The sequence below is a fragment of the Sceloporus occidentalis genome, unplaced genomic scaffold (assembly GCF_023333645.1).
Source record: "Sceloporus occidentalis isolate IW3139 unplaced genomic scaffold, rSceOcc1.0.p SCAF_5, whole genome shotgun sequence".
Classification (NCBI taxonomy): Eukaryota; Metazoa; Chordata; class Lepidosauria; order Squamata; family Phrynosomatidae; genus Sceloporus; species Sceloporus occidentalis.
This window is the reverse complement of record NW_028316985.1, coordinates 142,635,583-142,655,765: the sequence shown is the minus strand read 5'-3', so window position 1 is coordinate 142,655,765 and position 20,183 is coordinate 142,635,583.

Here is a 20,183-nt window from a genome sequence, read left to right as displayed (position 1 = left end):
ATTAGATTTAGGCCATAAAGTTCTAAAGTACAACAGCTGGAGATGTTCCTACAAAGTCATTTAAGAAAAAGAGCAGTTGTCTTGGTCTGCTTTTTAGCATTTAGCAGTGTTAGAGAAACTGAAGCCATTCTCATTCTCAATCTCTTCCTCCTTGAACAACTCACACTAGGCATAATTTTCAGAAGGCAGCTAGAAGGGGAATTTGACCAAAGTATGAAAAAAGTTACTTTTCAGAAAAATGCCTATAATGACATGCTGAAGCCATTCATAATTGAGCAATGGTGGGATGAAGTTTTGGGTGCCAAACCATCATTCTACTACTGCTTAGTTACTGGAGACTTCAGCATGCCATTGCACTATTGCATTCATTCTTCTTAAAAGTAAATTCCCTGCCTCTGGAAAGAGCTATGTGTACCATGCCTTTTGGTCCAAGTGATTTCTCTCTCAACTAGGAGCAAAGGTGGATTATATTATTTAGGAGGAACATGGTTTTCCAGTGCACAAAGGTCTTGATACATTCAGTCATACCTAGGTGATGAAATACCTCTAAAAGAGAGCAGACAGTGACAATGGACTGACACTTTATTACAAAGGGAGAAACTGGGACACATAACTGACAGAGCCTAACCCACAAAAACCTACTTGAAATAAAACACAGATTCTACAGGGGGGAAATGGCCTACCACATCTCAACTGCTCTCATTTTGAGGGTTTTTTTTTAAATTTGTGGCTTTATAATTTACATCATATGTGGAGCCTGAATAGCAACAATAATCATTCAAAGTTCTGCCTTTGGGTTATGAGGAAAGGGAACACAAGCACATATTTTTGGGGCCTCCTATTCTTTATTTCCATGGCAAACTGTGAATGAAAGTTACTACAGAAACATGGAAATTGTGCCACCCACAAGGTTCCAGTACCACCTGGGACAGTTCATGTTTACATCACTGACTGTTCCTTGGGGTTATGGGACATGTGGAACTATATCCTAAACTGAGTCTAACCTATTTCTCGTAGAATTTCTTATTGTTTAAAACCAAGGATGGCCAACTGGCTCAGCAAACCAGCACCAAAACATTTTGTCTTTACTGTTGCTAAGAAGTATGTGTAGCTGAACAATACAAATGTTCTTATATGTATTATTGAAGCCAGCAATGCAGTTGGACCAATCTAGCAGTAGATATAATCCCTATCTGGTTGTGAATGGCTGCAGTTTCAGCATTTAACCACAACATCACCAGGGCTCTTTATTTAGCCGCTAAATAATAGGCATGAATCCCATGCAGAAAAGGCTGTGAGACAGACAACTGTCACAAAGCCCTGGTTATTCCTCCATTGCTGCTCCTGCAAATCCTTCTGTTGGAAGACAGAGCTTGGGGTAGCATTCAAGGGCCTTCATATAATTCACCTGTTTTCAATGGTAATTGTATATGGTAGCAATGGGCCCGAACAGACAGGCCAAATAAAGCTGCTTCAGGTCACTTTGGAGGTATGCTATTTAAATGATGCATGCATCCTAAGAGGCCGGAAGCAGCACCAAAGCCATGCTCAAGTCCTAAGGACTGAAGCACAACTTTGGCACAGCTTCTGGCCTCTTAAGATGCATGTGTCATTTAAACAGCATACCTCCAAAGTGACCCGAAGCAGCTTTATTTTGGTCTGTCTGTTCAGGCCCACTGATAGGTATATTTCTGTTCCTGTGGGTAAGGTTTATATGAAAGGGCTATTTTTAAGTCCAGGAGAGCCTATTGAAATAATTTGTATCTACACAGGACAGGAGCAATGAAAAATATACAGAAGGTCATAGACATTTCATTGTTACTCATTGGTCTATTGTTTCAGTTCAATGAAGTGTCAGTCTGTCAAGATTCAAATTTTGACTGGAACCAAGTAAAATGGTGGTAAGAGCACAATTTTAAAATTTTAAAAGTTGGACACAGTCCTGTCAGAGGGTGAGTCAGCATTAGGAAGAAAGCATCCTAATATCATTTTAAGAAGGTCCTCATATGAATATCCTGTGTTACAGTTTTTAATACATACAGTATGGTAACTGACCTTTTGCAAAATTCAAGGAGCAATAGGACAATGCATACCAATATGAAGAACCAGGAGATGACTCAGGAAGAGAAGTTAGGCTTTTCCCATTTGCCTTTGAGAAATGAATCCAGTGATCTTGAGCCACATGCAAATTAGTCCATGGATAATCTGCTCATACCCAATGAAGGCCTGTTTATCAAGCTTCGCCATGTGTGAATGGTTGTGTAGCTGAGGTCTCTAATCACTGTTTACAAATGAAATGGCTCAAGAGTATACAAGTTAGCCTGTTTTTGGCACTGTTTTTTTTTAAAGGTAAAGGTAGACCCTTGACATGAATGTCTAATTGTAACCGACTGTAAAGAGCGGTGCTCATCGTTTCTAAGCCAAAGAGCCAGCGTTGTCCAAAGACTGCTCTGGTGGTCATCTGGCTAGCATGACTGCACTGAACGCTGTTACCTTCCCACTGAGAAGTGGGACCTATTTATCTACTTGCATTTGCATGCTTTCAAACTGCTAGGTTGGTAGAAGCTGGGACTAGTGACAAGAGCTCACCCCATCATGCAGCACTCAGGCCTCAAACTGCCAACCTTCTAATCTTCTGATCATCAGAATTGGCGTCTTAACCACTAAGCCACTGCATCCGTATTGGCACTGTTTTACATACCCAAAACTTATATAGGATTTTTACACATCATAAAACAAGGACTATACCTTTTGCAGTGAGCTGTGTAAGGTCAAGAAACTGAGGCCTAGATCTAAGTGTTAGCCCTCAAATGAGTTAGACCTAATGAAAATTACATCCTCCAAGTTCTCATTGATGCAATAGATTTACAATATATAGGTCTAGCAATTAGATTTAGCTCTGCATTAGAAATTAGGAAGTTACTGGTTTGAAATGTACTTTTCTCATAAATGTATTAGATCATTTTAGCTCAGCTTCCTACTATGTTAGTCTCACCTCTCATTGATAATACAGGATAATAATATTGACCTATCCTATTAGATTTTTGATGAGGATTACGACAAAATAATCTTGTTACTGATTTGATTTATAACACAAGATTGTTGTGAGGGCTGAAAAGATACCAGATTTCTTTTTATTGTTAGGATGGGTAGGTGAACTTAGCTTATGCTGAGTTTTATATTTTCATCTGAAAGACACCTTGAGCTTTGTTTTTATCATAGAAAGGAAGGATATAAATAGCCTGATTCTCTTGGGGCTTTACACTAGTGTAATTTGGATTTATGCTAATAGAACTACTTTTTCTGACACAGTGTAAGGAGGTAGCTCTTTATGCTACAGTATTGTGTGAATTTTCTTTCTGTCTATACTAGGAGCTCATATTAAATATATCTCTAGTAAACTTGCACATCATGGTGGCGAGCAAGGCAGTATTCATAGAACAATGATAAATGAAACTCAGATCTTTACAAGAGCTTGCAGGATTCAGAGCACAAAAAGCACCAGTGGCGAAATAATATATTATACATTGCTTGCATAAATGGGGCAGATTATTTTCTGTCACGTTTAGAAACTGTTGCATGAAGTATATCCCAAAGTGCAAAGTTGTATCTTTGAACTTGCAGGAAACTACACATCTGCATTACTTTAATAAAATGGATGGCTTTTGCATATCAATGTTTTTTTGAAGCGCAAATCAAGAACGAAAAGTATTCCCTGACTTCCTACCTGCACAGCTTGAATAGTAATGCAAAGAGTTTACAAATGAGTCAAAAAATATGTACATTTTGAATGTTTTCTTTAGTGCTGTATGTGGAAGAAGAAATGATAGTGTCTCTTCTTTGTTATCTTTCAGGTGTGTGTGTGTGTGTGCGTGTGTGCGCGCGCATAGCTATGGCAACCCTAAGATGATCCTAGCATGGGGTTTTCTTGGCAAGATTTGTTCAAAGGAGTTTGCCTTTCCCTTTCTCTGAGGCTGAGGGAGTGTGGCTTGCTCAAGGTCACCCAGTGGGTTTTCATGGCTGAGCAGGGATTCAAACCCAGGTCTCCAGAGTCATAGTCCAGCACTCAAACCACAATGTCATACTGGTGTGCATGTGTCTGTGTGTGTGAAAGAGAGAGAGAAAAACATAAATGGGAAGAAACATGGGTGGTTTTTCAAAATTATTCATAAAGGGCAGCTCTATAATAACTAACACTGCTGTCCTGTGCACACCTCTGAGTAAGGCCTATGGAAACCCAAAAATCAGTTTATCATAAGATGAATATAACTGGAGTACTGCTTTCAACATCAAAACTTCTGCTTCACGGCACACAACAATTACATGTTCAGGACTGTAACCTGAAAAGATTTCTCTTTTGAGCTCAAATTGTACTGTTTTTATACTCACAGACTGAAACAGGATACTAATCATATCACAATAGCATGCTTTTTGCCAATTACTGCGTAAGAAGGATCCAGAGAAGACCCCAAAGATAAGAGTGATGTGAGAAGAGAATGATTCAGTAGTAAAGATGTTTTTTTTATATATATAAAGAGGTGCAATTGGGGTTGTAGCAGGCATGTGAAGGAGATTTAGCGCTTTCCTCCCCAATGCTGCTCTTGAGAAAAATCTCTCCTCTGAAGTCAATATCCACACAGTGAGGAAGCCATCTAGTCATGTCCTAGGAGGCTTTCATCCCAAACAAAATAGCTACTCAAGAGGAGCACATTTTTTGGTCAGAAGGTAACCATATGGCGGCGGGGGGGGGTTAGACTCTTGCTCTCCTTCCTCCTCATTGCAATGTTAATTGTGAATGCACAACATCCATAAGGTGACACTATTCCTGTTTCTTTTTTTAAAATGTATATTAAATGCAAATAAATGTTTACTGTCATAACTACTTTGACTCAGTACTCCAGGGTTCTTGAAGGAGGCCTGCTAACCCAGCAGAAAACCCTACAAACTCATATTTACCTAGGAGTGGAACACAGTCTACAGAATATAGAACTAAATCATAAAGTCAAAGGGCAATGTTTGGAAATCCAAAGGTTCACTTCCCAAAGTTCAAATATATTTAAACAAAGGCTTTTGGATTTGGTGAGGTCCTGAATTCTTGAATTCAAGGAAACTACTGTTTTATGGATGGTAAATTCCTTTGCCAAATTCTTTCTCTTCTTCCTGTCTAAAAACTAATTATTCCAGTAGGTGAGAGACAGAAGAAGAAATAAGAAAACTAATTAATTTTCACTTCAGTTTCCTCTGGTATTGAATTCTAAAGCTTTGGATTCTAAGTTATTTATTTATTTATTGAATAATGAAAGACAGTCTTGTTCTAAGAATTAGTGTCTCATAAAAATACTTTGGGTTTTTTTCTATTTTAAAAAAACAGCTGTGCTGTTTTAATTGTTTGGAGTCTGTTTGGAATTGCTCATGGTTTCCAGAAGAGGAACTTAACCTTGAACAGAATGTCAGACTATGATTTAGGTGACTATCTGTTTAAATAAGTTACCAATCTATATTCACAACTCCTAGTATTTCTTGTATCATATTGGCTTAGTTTTCTATAGCACACACAGAAAATAATAGAAACCACCTGAATTTAAAATGTTTTAAATACTTAAATGTTCATTAGATAATGGATACAACCTTATGAAGCAGCCACCCCCATTTTTTGAGCCTGCCCAGAGTACCTGGGACCCATCCTCACTTATCTGGGGCTGATGGGAACTGCTGTACAACACATTTTTAGGCCACCAGATTAGGGTAAGTGTCTATTAAGATTAGCCATCTGCTGTAGTTTTGTTTACTGCATCATCTGCCTATAGTTTCTTGAAAATCTGGAGAATATCACAGTAATGGTGGGATTATAATATTGGCTGGAGACTTTCCATGTGATTATTTAGATACACAGATTATTTGTACAAACATAAACAGCCACAGATGCTGGCGAAACGTCAGGAAGAAACCTTTCTGGAACATGGCCACATAGCCCGAAAAACCTACAAAAAACTATGGATGCCAGCCATGAAAGCCTTCGACTTTACATAAACACACACAGTTTAAGAAGCTATGGCATGATTTCCAGGCATGAAAATCATGATAAACACTAGAATGCGAAACATGCACCACACCAAAAACATACCCATTCATGATTAATTTTATCCCATTTCATATCTAAAAGCCAGTGACCTGACAAAATAATTGTTTTCTGTCTGCAGAAAAACTCTTCTGCAAACATAAATACACACCAGACACATCCATGAGAGCATGATCAATCAAATCCACAAAACTGGCTTTTGTGACCTGTGAGTGGCACACAGATAAATGCAATCATAAATACAGATGTGGGTGTGATATATTTGAGGTACATGTGTTTCACAGATGTAAATTCTCATCACATTTTCAGCCATTAAAGTGCAACTCTTTAGTCTCACTACACAGTCTGAAACTGATATGAACTCTCATGTGTACCTAACCCATTTTACAGTGCAGATAGGAATTTTACATCTGTATATTCTAGTAGGTGTAGCACCTACTGATTTTCTATGCATACCTAACTTTGAGTAAATGTTTAAACTAGCATATGATGCACAAATATTTTGTGACCAAATTGCTACTGGTAGTTGGCCTAATGTTTCCAAGTGAAACACTGACATTATGTAGAAAAGCTTGGTTCCTCCTATAAATCATGAGTAATTGGTTTACCCACCCTGATAATAGCCTGTGCAAAAATATTTTTAGACACTGATGAATTTATATGGCCATTTAGGACTTTCACGGAATGGGTGAGGCTGTTTACAGTGATGGACCAGCTGCCTCATTCTGCTTCATCAGTATATCACATTCAACCAAAAATGTACAGTCTGAGTGAAAAAAGCTAATGGAGAGTTAAGAAATTCATCTCATTAAAAAAAAACACTTATATAACAGGCTTGTTGGTCCCCATATGATATAGCTAAAGGGGAAATCCCTAACATTTTGTACAGTACAACCATCAGAGGGTCTGGAACACAGTCCTAATGGAGAAACAAATCTACAAACTAAGAGCTGCAAAGAGAAAACAAAATATTTTTTTAACCACTGATATTTGTATATTATCTTGGTAAACAAGGAAACAGGAAAGCTAGCATGGCATAGTAGTTTGAGTGTTGGACTATGACTGCGGAGAAAATGGTTTGAATCCCCACTTGGTCATTAAACCCATTGTGTGACACTAGAAAAGTCACAATCTCTCAGCCTCAGAGGATAGCAATGACAACCCCTCCCCCTTTGAACAAATCTTGCCCCCCCCAAAAAAAATAGCCTTAGCGTTGCCATAGGTCAGAGACAACTTGAAGGCACACAACAAGAACAAGCTATCTTCACCAAATAGCTACACTCATTTTTGGAGGACTACTTTTTAAGTGACAGAATAATGAATTAACTAAATCTACAAATCAAAATGAAGATCAAGTTCTTTGGAACTTGAAACACAGCTTAATCAACACAACAGCTATTAAAATAGACATTATCTATGCACTTTGTAATTTGTTGCATTCTACTGTTATATTCCAAAATAAAATAAATTTCCAAAAAAGAGACTTTTATATGTTTTCCCCATTTTGCTCCCCTCCTTGAATGATATTTAATACTGAAAGTGTGTTTTATATAATACCTGACACCTCTTTTGTCTCATTTCTATTTATGTCTCAGGCTGGAAATCTTCCCTTTGGTTTGCAGTGGCTTTAACCTCACAGAAGACACATCCTTGGTCACCCTCTTTCTCTCTCACTGGATTATTGTGAATCTCAGAGGAGGAAAGGGGTTATCGTTTGAAAAAGAGGAACTCCTAACAATCAGCTTAAAACAGGTTGAATGGCTGCTCTCATGGGGACAAAAATCAAAAAGTCTATGAGGTCAGGAAGGATGTGTGGAAATAACAAATAAAATTGAAGAAAGTTTGAACAGAACAAGAAATAAGAGAAGATATTCTGTTAACAAATACTTCCTTGAGTTGATTGATTTTTCTAGTCAGATGACTTCTCTTATACTGCACTTTTTCTGAGAAGTCAGACCCAGCATGTTCAATTGTAACCTCCTTCCAAACGTACATATAAAGCACTGCAGCCTTAATCACAGGTTAATGAAGAAGGGGCGAAAGGGCCTACAAGGTCACACCATATACAGTGTCCCTTGCCTTACGCGGGGGATCTGTTCTGGACCCCTCCGCGTAAGGTAAATAGCGCATATGCTCGAGCCCCATTGAAAATAATGGGGCTCATGCATGATGCACACCATGGCGCATGCGTCATTAAAACTTCCATCACACGGCTTTCAATGTAAACTGAAAGCTGCGTAAAATGCACTCGTGTATGACTCTCTCTCTCTCTCAATATATATATATGTGTGTGTGTGTGTGTGTGTGTGTGTGTGTGTGTATGGTGGGGCAAGAAACCTCGCAGTCTTTAAGAGTTTACACTAAGATCCCATAATCTCCATCCAGCATAGCTAATAAACAGGGATTGTGGCACTTGCTGAAAGGCAGCATCTGACTGTGAACAATAGCCAAAGCCCACAAACAGAACATGAGCCTGTTTCCAATGTTTACCCATGGCAACTGATACTCAAAAGTATATTTCCTGGGAGGCAACAACATATAGTTGCCATGACTGATAACCCCGACAGATCTTATAATGAAGCTTATCGCACACATTCCCCCTCCCCCATTATGGGCAATGGAAGGGGCCGCTTGGGACCAAGAAAAAACGGATTTTACTGCACAGCGAATCATCCTCAAAATGGACCTGTTCCATCCCCTGGCGCCAACCTGTCCCCATTCAGTGCTGAGGCGTGTCAAATTTTTGGTTTGGAACACTTCCTTGGTGTCGGGGGATGGAACGGGGCCATTTTGAGGATGATTTGCTGTGGGATAAAATCCATTTTTTCTCGGTTGAGCGCATCCCCAAGCATCCCCTTCCAGTGCCCATAAGAGGGGGGGGGGGAAATGTACGAGATAAGCTTCAATGTCAGAGTGTTTCTTTTGAGTGCCATGTATAATAGGTAATGAGTAGTTCGGAATGTACTGTGTTGTACATTTTTTAAAAAAAAGAAATAAAGATGGAAAGTAGCTTGTATACAGGGCTAGATCAAGATATTTTGCAGACTGAATGCCTATGTCATATTGGAATCTTTGGGATATGGTGTATATTCTGAGGATCTCAGAAAAATTCACTGTGTTGGACTACAACCCCCAGAATCTCCTTGCCAGATTCTGGAAGTTGTAGTCCTAAAAGGTAACATGGAATTCAGCACCCATGAAAATATTACAAAGGATCTTAGGCTGCACTTCTTGGATTCACAAGTGCAATTCACTTTACTCAGCTTAGGGGGAGAGGACAGGAGGGGGCAGTATCTTGCTCTTCCCTTCAGACAAATGCAAAAGCAAATTGATATAGCCTCTCCAAGCTTGCGTTTTCTTCATCATTAATAATTTTTGCCATCTTGAACCCACTCTGATGTTGCTTGGCCATATGTGACCCAGTTTCCTTCTGAGAAATGCTGGAGTGCATACAATCACCTGAGCTGATGGGAAAGATTGTTATATAAGGAAGAAACCTGTTTTCTTCTCAGACTCTCTATAAAACATGAAGCAGCAGTTCCAATGTGTTCAGATGCTTTCCCAACCAATGTATACAATTATCCACCATTGTCATCTGCTTTCATATTCAGAGTAAGTGATCCAAGCATTGCCCAGGCATAAAGAAAAGACATTCTTAATAGAATGAAGATGGGTAACAGTCATTGTGTATACACAAGAGGAGCAGGTTTCATTATTTATCTGAAGCATAATATTTATGCTTTGTGAACAGACTTCAGAGTAGAAACCTGCCTTGGGTAGGAAGTTGCAGAGAGAGTAGCAAGCATGCACACACAAAACCACCCATCTCTTCCTATCCTTTGTGTTCAACAAACACCGTACATGTGTTATGGGGTTTCAGCAGAGAGAAAGATTGTGCTCTAATTCTGATTCTCAGCTAACACAGAAAGCATATAGCCTTTTTAACTGCCAGGCAGGTCTGCCTCCACAAAAGTCTAGCTAGCCTGATTATCTGAAAATCGAATAATGTTACCAATACACCAGCTGCTGCCTCCTCTTGAGCCTCAGGATCTTTACAGCATCTGCTCTGCTAGGTACAAAAAATATGCTCTTTTCCAGTTTTATATTCCTCATCATTGCCTTCTGTTCAGCTTCCAAGCATCATGCATCTTCTACTCATTTCCCCCCTTTTCTTTCCCTGTCATTGCATCCTCACACCATACCATGTTTGGAAATTGTGACCTTACAACATTTAACAGAGAGAAAGAGAAAGGGATGGGTTAGCCTCAGAAATAAAAGGCCAAGTCAGTCCAGGAGTAGAACATGTCAGGTTATCACCTTGTTCTTTGCAGAGGTTTTACCCAGAGTTCTGTTGCTGTTCTGAGGCCCCAGAAATTCTTTTGGTCTTACAATTTTGTTGTTGCTGCTGCTATTTATTGTTTAAAGTGTGCCAACAATATGTATTGTATTTTACAGATTTAAAACAAAAGTACTGATCCCTGACCCAGAGAACTTAACTTCTAAAATTTTCATCAGCTTCACAGTCTACCAGGTGTTACTAACTAGAGTTTTGGATCAGCAATAATTTAAACAGATTCAAACAGTTCAGAAAATACTACTGCTACTAATAATAATAATACCAGAACAAATAAAAAACGTACAAAACATACAATAAAATATATAAACATTTTTAAATAATAGTTAAACAACCTATAGAATTAAAACAATTTTTAAAAAATTGTGGCTGAAATACTGCATGGAGCTATTCAAGATATTCCATGAATCTCTTGATATCTTGCTTATTCACTTTGATTTTGTTATTGATTGTCTTGAAATAATTTTAAATAATGTACAAGGTGAGTATCCCTTATCCAAAAGGCTTGGGACCTGAAGTGTTTTGAATTTCAGATTTATTTATTTATTTATTTGGATTTCAAAATACCTGCATTTACATATACTGTACTTGCACAATGAGACATCTTGGAGGTGAGACCCAAGCCTAAACACAAAATTATTTTGTTTCATATACATCTTATACACATAGCTTGAAGATAACTTTATACAACATTTTAAATAATTTTCTGCATGAAACAAAGTTTGTGTACATTGAACCATCAGAAAGCAAAGGTGTCGCTATCTCAGCTACCCATGAAAAAGTTTTGGTTTTGGAGTATTTCAGATTTTGCAATTCCAGATAAGGGAGACTCAAGGACAGTTTCCCTTTACGTTTTTCCAATGTTGCCCTTAGCCACTGAAAGCAATATATACAGGGTCATAACACTCGCAAACATGCCAAGCAGGCCAGTTGCAGAATTCCTGGGTTTGTGTTCCAAAAAATAAATTTCCCAAGCTCTGATTAGACTTCTTTTTATTGGTGAGTTACAGGGTAGGTCTACTGAGCATAGTGAAAACACTGATCAGTTGCTAAATATTCTAAACAGAAAATTGTATGATGAGTAAGCAATTTATAGGAAATTAGGAAAGACAGATAAAACCTTAGACCTGATATAAATCTTTCCAGTGGTGGCTGGTAACTTCCATGATTGTTGGATTTTAGCTGGAACTTTAAGGAAGGTATCCAAGGCACTGAACTTATTCTGGGCATAGGATTCAGCACTTTGGCTATCTCCTTTAAAGTCCCTTTGACATGGAAGCCACCAGCTACTACTGAATCTAACTTCCATAGTTTTTTGGGAAGAGAGCTTGAACATCAAGCTGTGATAAGTACATAAAACAATTATTTCTAAATTTGTCTTCCACACTAACAGACCTGACCTGAGACATTTTGCTACATGGGACAAAGGACAAAATCGTACTCTTCCACACAGAGAGGCCAACTGGTCACAGAACAACATTCTCCACTCCACCTCCAGGCAGCGGGATAGGTGTATGGCATCTGCAGCACTGTCATCCCACATCTTGCTATTGCTTTGCCTTCCCTTCACCTCAATATCTACTATCTGAGGTGGTTACCTTTACCTTACTGGGCCTAGTGAAAGGCCAGCTCTTAAGTGGGGGGAGGGGGGTTAGAGAGATGTAAAGAGAATAGCAACATTAAATTTCTAGAGAAATGCATGACTCCCAACCATGAGTCCTTCCATGCCATACAATTCTAGCCCTGTGGTTACATTTTAAATGTCATGCCTGAATCCAAAGAAACCTGTGGTTTGCAGTTTGATGAGACACTATAGATCTCTAGCTGAGATTTAATTCCCTTCCCTAAGAAGCAAATTCCCATGATTCTATAGGATATTGCTATTACAGTTAAAGTGGAATTGTAGTACTAATGCACAGTTTTAAATGGCCCATGTTTACTCAAGAATGGAAGCTGATTAAGAATGTCAGCCCAAGGCTGGAATTCTATGTAGATATACTGTGGTTATCTAAGACTTAAGAAGTTGTATTGATCCAGTCTTTCCTAGTTTCATAGCATGAATCTGCTCATTACATGACTTCTTTGGGATCATTTAAAAATAATATTCGATATTTTTCAGGCTTACTTCCAGAGGCAACACTAGAAGATTCAGGAGTTGCAGACTGTATCAGGTGACATCCTAACAAGGGGGACACAACTGCTTCCCAAATATCTGCCTTTTGGCAAACGCAGGCTATGGCATTCACCTGGGTCCCTTTAAAATGCTAATGAGATCATGTGAATGGGGTGAGGCTCAGTGGGAAGACAAAGGAAAGGACCCAGGTTTTTAAAAAAATAAATTTAAAGTATTAACATTTTAATTTTTTAAAAATATACTTTTAAAATGTTTTTATTCTTTTTACATTTTCTTGAAAAACATCACATCTTATCAAATTTTTAATTTAACCTGATGAAGCTATGTATATGTAAATACATTTAGACTGTGCATATTGTAATTTAAAGGCGTATTTTTAATGTTCCTAGTTGTTTATGTCATAACTATTACCATTACATTCAGTGATATATGGGAATTATGATTTATGAGTAAGACTAGCACAAAACGATTACTAAGGATTATGTACAGTGTGGTATGGGAGGAGATCAGTGACACCATGACTTACCACACCTGATGACACCAGTCCTAGTGATACCACTGCTTGCTTCTGAGTAGACATGTGCAGGCTTGTGCTGTTCCACAAGCAGGAGATTTTGCCTAAGACTATCCTACTATCCATCAGACAAGTTGGGTAGAGAAAGTGAACTGCACTCATTAAAATGTCACTACCTTCCTTTAGTCCAGGATTTAGAACAAATAAAGGAAAGAATGAGATCCCTTAGATTATAACAAGTGTTATGCTTATGCTGAAATAATCCTGTTAGTATTTCTGACTAACAAATCCATGGCTCTGGTCATGGAAGAAATATACTTTCTTTCATGTGTGGTTACTTAGAGGGAAAGGAAATGTGTTTAGAAGGTTCTTGCCTTTTATAATATTAAGACTGGCATCCTGTTAGTGATATACACAGGTGTATGTTAACCTACTACAGGCTACTGAACCCACCCACTCCATCACACCAGCCGTGTCATGCCTCACAGCCAGAGTACATCATCCACAGAGATCCCACGTGGACCCTAGAAGAACTCAGTGGATAATGTAATTGTTTCCCACCTGGCTATGTGCTTCTGTGAAGTGCTCTGTGCACTATCAAGCATAGAATGGCTGGGGGAAAGGGCTTCAGCAACAGTATGGTAGATCTGTGAGGGGGTAGTAAATGTTCAGTATTTTGATGGCTTAATTCTCAGTAAACATGTGCATGCAGAACTACTATGCTATACTAAAGTCAAGCAGGATTGCATCCTTTTTGTATTCCAGAGTTTGGCCTGCCATTCTAAACAGGTTTCAAGCATAAGCATTGGCAAGCCATGGTTCACATTAATCCCTGCCAGGTGATTCTGTTTTTTTAAATCCATCCAAATAATCAGCTGATTTCCTTGCATCACTGCAGCCTCTGAATTTACAGAATGACCTCACCAGCACTCAATTAGAGTATATGAAATAATGATGCCATTCACTTAGGGAATACTTTATGGTGCATTTATTCTGAGTTGGAAAATATTTCAGAGTAATGTATTGCTACTATTTTAGAGAGAGCTCTGTGGCTGATATTTTATAAGGTAACTTATACAACTGTTTTCCTTGATTCACTGCCACAGAGCAATAATAGATGGTAATTCTAAAGGTATGAAAAATGTATTAGGTTTTGATTCTAACTTCTGTGAACTCATTTCCCAAATCCACCTCTTTAAGTCTGGATCCACACTAGAGAATTAAAAATATATTGAACACTCACTTGCTTTTCGGCATTCTGGTGGGAAGAAAATATTGCATTGGATTATTTGTAAGATTAAGAAAATGTTTCTTTTTCAAAAACAAAAAATTAAAATACAGGAAAAGAATCCTTTCTGGCAAATTTCATTTATACAGATAAGGGTTTTTCAAATGAAAACTATGCATTAAAACATGGAAATATCATGGGAATAGAAATATATGGGAAATTATTTACTTTCATTCCACCTAAACATATGGAAGAACTTTCTGACAGTAAGAACCATGGGCCACAAAAAAGTTTTTTCGTTTTGCCACCCTTGCATTATGATGTAAGCCTATATATACTCAAAAGTCCATTGAGTATTCCCTTGCAAGTGCCTGTTCAAAGTACTTTAAGTAAACCGAGCAACAGAACTGAGTTTTGGGGAACTGACATACAGTAAATAAAGCTTGGAATGCAAAGAATACTTCCAAGTTTTCTTCTTCCTGGAAAGAGGAAGGACAGCCCATGGAGAAAATGGTGGACCTCTGCAAGAGTATTCACATTTTGGGATTTTCTTTGCAGAAAGAAAGAAAGAAAGAAAGAAAGAAAGAAAAGAAAAATCAATTTAAAAATGAGATTATGCTTTTGTTATTTTTTAAAAAGGAAATCCTGGTTTTGTGCAGAAAACAGCGTATTCTGCAGGAAATGATGGTTTTTGTACAAAATAAATTCCAAAGTATGAAAAAATACTGAAAATTTCATATAAAACTCCTGTATCTGTCCATCAGAGAGAAAACATTTTACATTATCCAATCTTGCATGTAGTACTGAAATAAGCAAAACTCTAAATCCATAAATCAGGCCAAGCAATTGGCTCAGTGGTTTCAATATAGTCTCTTCAGACTGGCAGTGGCTGCTTATGGTCTCAGGAACAGATCAGCACACCTGCTGTTTATTCTTCCTTTTCCCCCTCAACTGGACGTACCAGGGATCAAACCTGATCCCTTTGGCACACAAAACATGTGCTGCTCCTACTGCACTGTCACATACTACTGAAAGAGGACATGGAACTGAGAAAAAGTAGTTTGTATAGGTCACCTCCTAACCTCATGGAGCAAGTGAGCTTTAAATCAGTGTGTTTGTGAGTCACAACTCAATATTCTGGCCATGATGCTGTACTAGTTTCCAAGGTCACTAGCATTAAAAAGAATCAAGGTTTCACAGTGCTTTGTAGATTACAGCTTTATTCTTCTAAATAACATGTAATTTCAGCTACTAGTAAATCTTTGTTTCTTTGTGGCTTTGTAGCCATGGATTTCTTTGCTGAGTATTGCTTTTGGTGAAATCAATGATTTGTGTCCAATAGTTCTGGAAGTGTTGAAAAGGAGAAATGCTTTCTTAATCACTCTTTCCTTGATCATTTGAATTTGCTGAAATGGCCTGAAGTTTTTCTTATTTTGAATTTAGCTCCCCAATCCAATAAACAGCTGCTGTTACTGTTTTGACAACAATGCAGAGAATATATTTCACCCTTGCGCTGGAGATATGTTGATCAAATTCATCCTGGTATGCAGCATCTGAGCTGTACTCAAATTCATAAACTGGAGATGCCTGTGGAATTTGATCTTTGTTGAATTCCAAAATAAACTAACCTGAAATCACATTCCACATTAACACATGGGTTGCTACTTAATTCTTCACTGGCGCTTGCACTTCCCAATTGTTCAAATACTGTTTTCAGCTCAAGGATAATTTCAAAGTGCATTTTAAAATGTTAATGTGGAGTGAAAATATTCTTTAAATTGTGTATTTAAATGCATATCTAAATGCACATATTGTGCAGGGTTTTGTTTTGTTTTGTTTTGTTTTACAATGTAGAAATAGAACAGGTTTGACATGCATGATCCCATGAGAAAGTGGAATGAACAGTAAAAAGATTGTTTTGTTTATCTCAGTAGAGGCACACATTATCTTAGCTGTGTAAAAGTTCTTTACGATTATATATGAAAGAGTTTTAGTTTTAATCTTGCTGTTAATATCACATGTGCTTATTTTTATTATGGTCAGTACTACTGGAGTTTATGTGAGGCTTTTCTATGGTGAACTGCAGAGCTTGGGAAAGTTATTTTTGGTACTACAGCTTCCAAAATTTCCCAACCAGCATACTCACCGTTATATTGCCTCTGCTAATTGTGATCAGAGCCAGAATAGAAGTAGATGGCAATGAATTAACAATCTAGCCAGCTTGAAGCTCCATACCAAGACATTATGCTGCCTGTGCAAAAAAATGCTTTGATTTCCATGAGCTCTCCCCTCCATCTACTGCTGTCTGATCCCTGTGGTTTTATGTACTTAATCATTACCAGTATTCAGCCATCCAATTATTTGCCCCAACCAGAGTATTAGTGAGGTGATATACTGGTGCAATAATGCTTGTGAAGTATCATTAACCCCATTTTGAATATATTCACTGTGTACTTCTGGTGGTGTAGTGGTGTGAACATTGGACTACGACCTTGGGTTAGTCACACTCTCTCAGCCTCAGAGGGAAGCAAAGGCAAACCCCCTTTGAACAAATCATGCCTAAGAAAACCCTGTAATAGGTTCACCTTAGGGTTGTCATAAGTAGGAAATGACTTGAAGGCATACAACAGCAACAAGCAATAAAAAACATCCATATGAAACCTATATTCACCTCACAGTATGCTGTAAATGAGGGATTCCCTTATTAATATTATAAGAATATAAATTATTGTATATATATTTTTTCTACATTACATCGCCTGTTTTCATTATAGCTCCATATATCAAAAGGAGCTACAAAGATCTTTTAAAGCAGAAAGGGTGAAAAAGACTTGGCATTAATACAGCATTGTGGGGGTGGCCAGTCTCGCTTTTAGTGAACCAGGAACATGGAGTAATAATCAGACTTCTGTTTTGTGCAGTCACTGACTTGTTGGTACTGAACATGTGTTGAAGTATTGCAGTGCTTCAACCATAAGGAGACAACTCTGTGTTTTGTTAATCTGTGTGCTATTGCCACAGATGGCATTTAACCTGAAATTACCCCATAAACATAGAGCTTCTTTGACTTTTTTTAAAATGTGGTGCTCACTTTTATTCCATTTGCTTTAAAACTTAGCTAATAGAACCAAGGATATTTTCCTCTGGTTATTCCTGCCATCCATGGTGACATCGTGGTGACTCTTAAAGAGAATGATCAATGATTGGTAGACTGGGAATGGTTTCCCCACCACCACCATTTCAGGGAGAGATACACTTCCTGCTCAGTTTACAAAATGCCATTGGTGAAAGGGCACTTTCGATTTATAATGTGCTTTGTCTGCAGAATGCTTTTCCCAAGAAGACTTGCCACTCTGTTATCCACTCTTACATTACTTGGCACTGGGAAAAGATCTATCTGGTTTGTTGTTGTTATTATTTGCTATCAAGCTGGCTTCAATATGTGATAATTCTTTTTCAATGACAGACCTCCAAGAGGTCCAGTCACTAATAGCGCAGCTCAGATCTTTTAAATTCAGGGTCATATATAAATACATTGCACTTATCCAGTCTGGACATTATACCCCTTGAAATGCATGTGAATAAGCCAATCAGTTTTAGCAGGGTAGAATATTTCAGTTCAAGTATGCTAGAATATTTCAGTTCAAGTATGCTAGGTAGACAGTAGTTTAATACAACTTTTGGCCACTGAGTCCTGTTGGGAACCTCTTGGTGAGCAGAGTTTTTTAAATTTTAAAAAATGTTCTAGTTTTCATCACTGCAAAGATAAGTTAGGAATCTGATTGCAAAGATCACACACAATGGAATAGGTAAAATGAAAACCAAAGTTGTTGTTTTAAATTTTTACTGGAAAAAGTAACTGAGCTATGGAGCTGGGACTGGGGGGAGCAGAAACAAGGTGTCGGAGGACAGAAGTCTGTATCCTAACAGCCTCCCTGTGCTATGCTGGCTGGCTCAGTGTTCTCACAAGCAATGGAAGATGCAGCCTTATATTAAAGGAAGATGCCGTTCTTGTTCTACTCTACTTCTCTACAGAGAATACAAGCAGTGGGAGAATTATTTTCTTAAGGTGTATCCACACTGGACATTTAAAGCAATTTGATGCCACTTTATCTGCAATGTCTCCATGCTATAGGGATGTGTAATTTTGTGAAGTCCAGCATGCCATAGTGTATTGAACTAAGACTCTGGAGACCAGGGTTCGATTCCCTGCTCAGCCATGACACCCACTGGGTTACCTTGAGCAAGTCATATGTGCTTAGCCTCAGGGGAATGCAAACCTCCTCTGAACAATTCTTGCCATGAAAACCTCATGACAGATTCACCTTAGGGATTTGAAGGCAAACAACAACAACAACATAGAATTCTCTACTGCAGCCCCCTGAGCTACAATATGAGAGGTTTATGGCAGCAAATCCTAAGCACATCACAAAACTGAAAGTCCCATAATTTTATAAAAATGGAGCCATGGTAGTGCAAGTAACAAAGGTTTATAGTCTGTATTGTGAATTCGCCCTAAGTTTTTGCTTCACAGGCCAAGTGTGGTGTTAATACTGTTTATTTATGCTCTTTTCATTTCCTTATGGTCTTCATATGTTCCTCATATTTGCTTGTTCCCTTTGATATATGGTTATTTGTAAAGTGCAATACAATCCAATACAGGTAACAGCAGGTTACCATGATTTTTTTTCTTTTAGCAATAATTTTCCAGAGTACCAAAAGGGATCGGGAAGGTAAACGTATTCCAATAGCATTGGTTTCAATGTAAATTATTGGGCTGATAAACAAAAACTTGATTCCCGCAGAAGTTTAAATGTTAATGCATATTCTCTGCTGTGTTTTATATGCTACAGAAGAAAGAGGAAATTCTGAAGTCACTGGAAATTTTATGATATACAACTTGGCAAATTCCTACTAGCATAACATAATATATATTTATGGAGTAGTGCACATGTTTTAAAAGAGCAGGATCTAGAACAAAATCTGACTTTGTGACACAGTCTGCCTCAAATTAGCCCAGCTTCATTGCAGCCAGTGACTGAGAGGAGGTTGTGACCATTTTTCATTGAACTCATCTCACAAAATTCCTGAGCAGATCAAAAGCAAAATAATTCATTTCCCATCCCAGTTGGATGTTTTAATATTTCAAAGCTTCATAGTCACTGTCTTAAGTAAGATGTGCATTTTGAATGAGTTTGGCTGCAGACAAAAAAGAGCCTTTAAAGTGGAAGCAAGCCAAGAAGCAGGACTCTAGGGGTGTGGTGTGTATCTACATGCTCATACATGATATACTTAAATTTTAGTCTGTAAATGCATCCACTGAATTACAATCCTAGGAACTGTAGACTCCAAGTAATCACCACCCATTCTGTGTCCGGGAGTCTGTTGTCTGAGATAGTTCCAAATTTTTGTTTTATTAGGCAGATACTTCTGCAGAAAATCTGAAAAAAACAAATTAAAAACCTTGAAGACAGTGGTCTCACTCTTAGAATCCTGTTAGTATTCTACCAGATAGTGTTTAGTGTTGTAGTATAGTAGTTGGGGATGATGGGGCTTTAGTTGCAGTTAGAAATGTAGATAGTGATGTTTAGTGCATAGCAGGGCCAGGTGTCTTATCGGGTGGCCTTGAGGGCCTGGCTCTCTGAGCAGGGAATGTGCTTTCAGTTCTGTGGGAACCAGGAGGGGCTTCGCTTGGCGAGTTTCTGCATGGGAGGGGATGTTGGCTTTTGGGAATTCTGTTACTTTGTCTGTGGGAGGGGTGTGGTTAGTCTCAGCTAAGAAGCTGAGTGAGGCACATGTCTGATTCTGGATCTATCAATAAAGTGCTGTTGATTATATCAATCAAACTGACTGGTTGATTGTCTGGGATTCTGG